The sequence below is a fragment of the Triticum aestivum genome, chromosome 2D (genome assembly GCF_018294505.1).
Source record: "Triticum aestivum cultivar Chinese Spring chromosome 2D, IWGSC CS RefSeq v2.1, whole genome shotgun sequence".
Classification (NCBI taxonomy): domain Eukaryota; kingdom Viridiplantae; phylum Streptophyta; class Magnoliopsida; order Poales; family Poaceae; genus Triticum; species Triticum aestivum.
In genome coordinates, this window is record NC_057799.1 from 150,903,445 (window position 1) to 150,910,198 (window position 6,754).

Sequence of the window (6,754 nt, forward strand, 5' to 3'; positions counted from 1 at the left end):
ATAATTTCAATAACAATGCTTATAGAGGTAATTATAATCCTAGGCCTTTTCCTAGTAATTCCTCTAATATATATGGTAATTCCTATGGAAATCAATCTTATAATAATAATAGGAACACCTCTGATCTTGAGAATTGTTGGGGAACGTAGTAATATCAAAAAATTTCCTACGCGCACACAGGATCATGGTGATGCATAGCAATGAGAGGGGAGAGTGTTGTCCACGTACCCTCGTAGACCGAAAGTGGAAGCGTTAGCACAACGCGGTTGATGTAGTCATACGTCTTTACGATCCGACCGATCCAAGTACCGAACGTATGGCACCTCCGAGTTCAGCACACGTTCAGCTCGATGACGTCCCGCGAACTCCGATCCAGCAGAGCTTCACGGGAGAGTTCCATCAGCACGACGGCGTGGTGACGATGATGATGTTGCCACCGACGCAGGGCTTCGCCTAAGCACTGCTACGATATGACCGAGGTGGAATATGGTGGAGGGGGGCACCGCACACGGCTCAAATAGATCAATCGATCTACTTGTGTGTCTAGAGGTGCCCCCTGCCCCTGTATATAAAGGACCAGGGGGAGGAGGCAGCCGGCCAGGAGGAGGGCGCGCCAGGGAGGAGTCCTACTCCCACCGGGAGTAGGACTCCCTCTTTTCCTAGTTGGAGTAGGATGGGTAAAGGAAGGGAAGGAGAGAGGAGGAAGGAAAGGGGGCGCCGCCCCCCCCCTTGTCCAATTTGGACTAGAGGGTGTGGGGGCGCGCGGCCAGCCTAGCCGCCCCTCCTCTTCTCTACTATGGCCCATCTTGGCCCATTAAGCCCCCCGGGGGGTTCCGGTAACCCCCGGTACTCCGGTATATGTCCGAAACTCCCCGAAACCATTCCGGTGTCCGAACATAGTCGTCCAATATATCGATCTTTACGTCTCGACCATTTCGAGACTCCTCATCATGTCGATGATCATATCTGGGACTCCAAACTACCTTCGGTACATAAAAACACAAAACTCATAATACAATCGTCATCGAACTTTATGCGTGCGGACCCTACGGGTTCGAGAACTATGTAGACATGACCGAGACACGTCTCCGGTCAATAACCAATAGCGGAACCTGTATCCTCATATTGGCTCCCACATATTCTACGAAGATCTTTACCGGTCAAACCGCATAACAACATACGTTGTTCCCTTTGTCATCGGTATGTTACTTGCCCGAGATTCGATCGTCGGTATCTCAACACCTAGTTCAATCTCGTTACCCGCAACTAACTCATTAGTTCTAATGCTTGCAAGGCTTATAGTGATGTGCATTACCGAGTGGGCCCAGAGATACCTCTCTGACAATCGGAGTGACAAATCCTAATCTTGAAATACGCCAACCCAAGAAGTACTTTCAGAGACACCTGTAGAGCACCTTTATAATCACCCAGTTACATTGTGACGTTTGGTAGCACACAAAGTGTTCCTCCGGTAAACCAGAGTTGCATAATCTCATAGTCATAGGTACATGTATAAGTCATGAAGAAAGCAATAGCAGAATACTAAACGATCAAGTGCTAAGCTAACGGAATGGGTCAAGTCAATCACATCATTCTCCTAATGATCTGATCCCGTTAATCAAATGACAACTCATGTCTATGGTTAGGAAAGATAACCATCTTTTATCAATGAGCTAGTCAAGTAGAGGCATACTAGTGACACTCTGTTTGTCTATATATTCACACAAGTATTATGTTTCCGGTTAATACAATTCTAGCATGAATAATAAAAATTTATCATGATATAAGGAAATAAATAATAACTTTATTATTGCCTCTAGGGCATATTTCCTTCAGTCTCCCACTTGCACTAGAGTCAATAATCTAGATTACACAGTAATGATTCTAACACCCGTGGAGTTTTGGTGCTGATCATGTTTTGCTCATGGAAGAGGCTTAGTCAACGGGTCTGCAACATTCAGATCCGTATGTATCTTGCAAATCTCTATGTCTCCCACCTGGACGTGGTCCCGGATGGAATTGAAGCGTCTTTTGATGTGCTTGGTCCTCTTGTGAAATCTGGATTCCTTTGCCAAGGCAATTGCACCAGTATTGTCACAAAAGATTTTCATTGGACCCGATGCACTAGGTATGACACCTAGATCGGATATGAACTCCTTCATCCAGACTCCTTCATTTGCTGCTTCCGAAGCAGCTATGTACTCCGCTTCACACGTAGATCCCGCCACGACGCATTGTTTAGAACTGCACCAACTGACAGCTCCACCGTTCAATGTAAATACGTATCCGGTTTGCGATTTAGAATCGTCCGGATCAGTGTCAAAGCTTGCATTGACGTAACCATTTACGACTAGCTCTTTGTCACCTCCATAAACGAGGAACATATCCTTAGTCCTTTTCAGGTATTTCAGGATGTTCTTGACCGCTGTCCAGTGATCCACTCCTGGATCACTTTGGTACCTTCCTGCTAGACTAATAGCAAGACACACATCAGGTCTGGTATATAGCATTGCATACATGATAGAGCCTATGGCTGAAGCATAGGGAACATCTTTCATTTTCTCTCTATCTTCTGCAGTGGTCGGGCATTGAGTCTGACTCAACTTCACACCTTGTAACACAGGCAAGAACCCTTTCTTTGCTTGATCCATTTTGAACTTCTTCAAAACTTTGTCAAGGTATGTGCTTTGTGAAAGTCCAATTAAGCCTCTTGATCTATCTCTATAGATCTTGATGCCCAATATGTAAGCAGCTTCGCCGAGGTCTTTCACTGAAAAACTCTTATTCAAATATCCTTTTATGCTATCCAGAAATTCTATATCATTTCCAATCAACAATATGTCATCCACATATAAGATTAGAAATGCTACAGAGCTCCCGCTCACTTTCTTGTAAATACAGGCTTCTCCAAAGGTTTGTATAAAACCATATGCTTTGATCACACTATCACTACAAAAAAAGACACATCCGTGACATTTTGGGCCGAACGAAAAAAAATTATGTCATACATATGACACTTCTATGACAATAATTGTGACAAAACCCGGTATCATCATAGATGTGGTGGGCTCCTACTTCTATGACAAAAATCATGACAGAAAATGGTCTTTTCGTCCTGGGCGGGCCGGAGACGCAGTTGCATGACATTCCTTGGGCCGTCCATGACGGAAAAAACCGTGGTAGAAGCGAGGGCGAGGAAAATTTCGGGGAGTTCCCGGTTACGATGGGAGGTCGGGGGCTGAGCGATGCGCGATTCTCTCGTACACGTACGCCCGTGTGTGCGAGGCGTTGGCTCTAACTGAACCCGAGTGAGGCGTTGGGCTCTAACTGAACCCGAGCGATTGCACTACATGCTACGCGTTACTGAACCCGAGCGATCGATCGATGGCTGTTAACTGAACTCGATCGAGCGATTCCTTCGCTACTGCTGCTAACTGAAGCCGATCGATGCTGCCTCTGGGATGAACCGTGAGCGTTGCGGGGGGGGGGGGGGGGGGGTTGGATGAATAGTGAGCGATGGCGTTGCCTCTGGATGAACATGACCCCATGGTGTCGTGGAGGGCTGGATGAACAGTAGACGGTGGAGGGGTGCCCGTGGAGGGGTGGTTGAACAGCACCCCGTGGTGTGGAGGGCTGGATGAATAGTAGACGGTGGAGGGGTGCCCGTGGAGGGGTGGTTGAACAGTAGCTGGTGGAGTAGCGCGCGGTGGAGGCTGGATGAACAGGAGCCCGTGGAGGCTGGAGGAGGTCGGCGGTAGCCCGTGGAGGCTGGAGGAGGTCGACGGTGGAGATGAACAGTATCCCGTGGAGTCCCGTTTTGCGGTACGCCACACCCGTCCCGATGAACAGGACCCCCATTTCGACCGTACGAGGTCCGTTTCGGCCGTTTTGCGGTACGCCACACCCCTCCCGATCAACAGGACCCCCGTTTCGACCGTAGGAGGTCCGTTTCCTCCGTTTTGCGGTACGCCACACCCCTCCCGATCAACAGGACCACCATTTTGACCGTAGGAGGTCCGTTTCCTCCGTTTTGCGGTACGCCACACCCCTCCCGATCAACAGGACCCTCGTTTCGACCGTAGGAGGTCCGTTTCCTCTGTTTTGCGGTACGCCACACTCCTCCCGATCAACAGGACCCCCGTTTCGACCGTGGGAGGTCCGTTTCCTCTGTTTTGCGGTACGCCACACTCCTCCCGATCAACAGGACCCCCGTTTCGACCGTAGGAGGTCTGTTTCCTCCGTTCTGCGGTACGCCACACCCCTCCCCATGAACACGACGCATTCCTTTGCCTCCCCATGAACACGACGCATTCCGTTGCCTCCCCATGAACACGACAACGACGCTGTTTCTCCGTTCCGACCCAGCCATGTACACGAGCCCTAGCCGTACATATGCGCGAGTAGGCATTCGAGACCCCGCCCGTATGTACACATACGTGGCCGTATTTTCTTTCTTGCACCCTGGCCGCTGTACGTACATGTACATGCTACGTGCGCGCCTCTACTACGACACGTACGCGCCTCTACTACGACACGTGTGCGCCTCTACATCCACCAGTATATATGTACGTACACGTTCGCGACCAGAATGACAACGCTACGTACGCTTCGACCAGGTGGGTCCCGACTGCCAGGCACTTCCTTGCCCGCGAAGATGTAGCTGGTGGGTCCCAGCAGTCAGGGGGCGAATCGTTTTTTTTGCCCGGACGCAATTCCTTGTTTGCGAAGATGTAGCTGGTGGGTCCTAGCAGTCAGGGGCAAACGTTTTTTCGCGAAATACGGTGGCCCGTCCGGTGGGTCCCCGCTGTCAGGTGGAGGAATAATTATTTTGCACGTAATAAGGAGGCACTTCCTTGCAGCGGCCGTGGACCCAGCTGTCAGCCTCTCCACGTACAGTCCACGTCCGATGGAAGCCGTTCCTTGACCACGTTGACCATGCCGCGCCGAGAGCACCAGGGCGGTGGACGACGACGAGGCCTAGGAAGGGGACGACATGGAGCCGGGGAAGACGCGGCAGTGGATGCCCACGCGTAGAGGAATACGAGGTTTCACTGGTTCGCTGCAGTGTGAGGCTGCCGTCGCCGCAGAATAACAGGGGGTGTGGGTGGGTAGAGGGATGGCCTGGCCAGCGGTGGGAGTAGTAGGGGGGCGGTGAGGCCTCCGCCGCATCGTAGCCGGCCACGGGAGGTAGGAGCACGAGGCACGACCGGCTGGTTTGGGCGGCTGGAGCAAGAAGACCAGAGGTTGAAGAAGCACTACGGCCGTTGGATGGACATCGTACGGTCACTGGAGCTAGAATCGTGCATATTGACTAAGTTGACAAAGCCCTCCGTCCCTGTCAACTTAGTAGGCCCACAAGTCAGCCTGCCACTATACTGGGTCCCAGCTAACAGGGGGAGTATTCATTTTTTGTGCGTAATAAGGAGGCACTTCCTTGCGTGCGAAGATATAGCTGGTGGGTCTGAGCTATCAGCGGCGGTAACGTTTTTTCACGAAATACAGAGGCACTTTCGGTGGGTCCCTGATGTCAGGTGGAGGAATCATTATTTTGCGCATAATAAGGAGGCATTTCCTTGAGTGCGGCCGTGGACCCAGCTGTCGGCCTCTCCACGTACAGTCCACTTCAGATGCATGTCGGTCGTTGACCACGTTGACCAGGCCACGCCAAGAGCACCAGGGCGGTGGACGGCAGCGAAGACTAGGAAGGGAACGACTCGAAGGCAGGGAAGACTCGGCAGTTGTTTCCCACGCGGAGGGGAGTACGACTATACGAGGGTTTACTGGTTTGTCTGCCGTAGCCGGAGAATAACAGCAGGTGTGGGTGAGTAGAGGGATGGCTAGGCCAGCGATGGGAGTACGGTGGGTCGGTGAGGCCTGCGCGGCAGCAGAGTCGGCCGCGGGGAGGAGGGAGCAGGTAGTCCCGCCGGCGCTTGTTTGAGCGGCTGGAGCAGGAAGAGCAGAGATTGAGGAAGCACGACGGTCGTTGGATGGCCATCCAACAATCACTGCTTGTGCGTCAACCTTTTTTTAGGAAAGCCTCAAATCTGTGGAAAACAGCATACAGCCCATCTGCCATTATTTCTAATAATTTACAACCCATTTGCTAATTATTAAGGTTTTTTTGGAGCCCATATTCTTTTTGTTAGCACTACAGCCCATATTATGGCCACGGTTAAAAATTATACGAAAGTTTGGATATTTCGGTGCGGTCCGAACTGTTTTTAATCCCGAAATTTCGACTCACATTCAAACTGATTTTAAAAATAAATGTATATCAATATAAAATCCGACAAATTCTCCACGCATAAAAATCAATGCAATTTAAAATCTTGAAATGAAAAAAAGATATTTGAAACTAATTGCCGGTTTGATGTGTTTTAAAAATGTACAGCCCATTTCTCATTACTGATGGGCCATTTTCTCGGCCAGCAAATGAAAGCTCTCCTCGTCTTGAAAGATTTGCAGCCCAACAGGCCTCACAAAGCGACTTACTTGGCAAATCACAAAAAAACTGGGCTGTGGCCGTGGACCCAGCTGTCAGCCTCTCCACGTACAGTACTCTTCCGATGGAAGTCGTTCCTTGACCACGTTGACCACGCCGCGCGGAGAGCACCACGGCGGTGGACGACGGAGAGGCCTAGGATGGGGACGATGCGGAGCCGGGGAAGACGCGGCAGTGGAAGCCCGCGCGGAGAGGAGTACGAGGGTTCACTGGTTCGGCTGTAGTGTGAGGCTGCCGTCGCCGCAGGGCCTG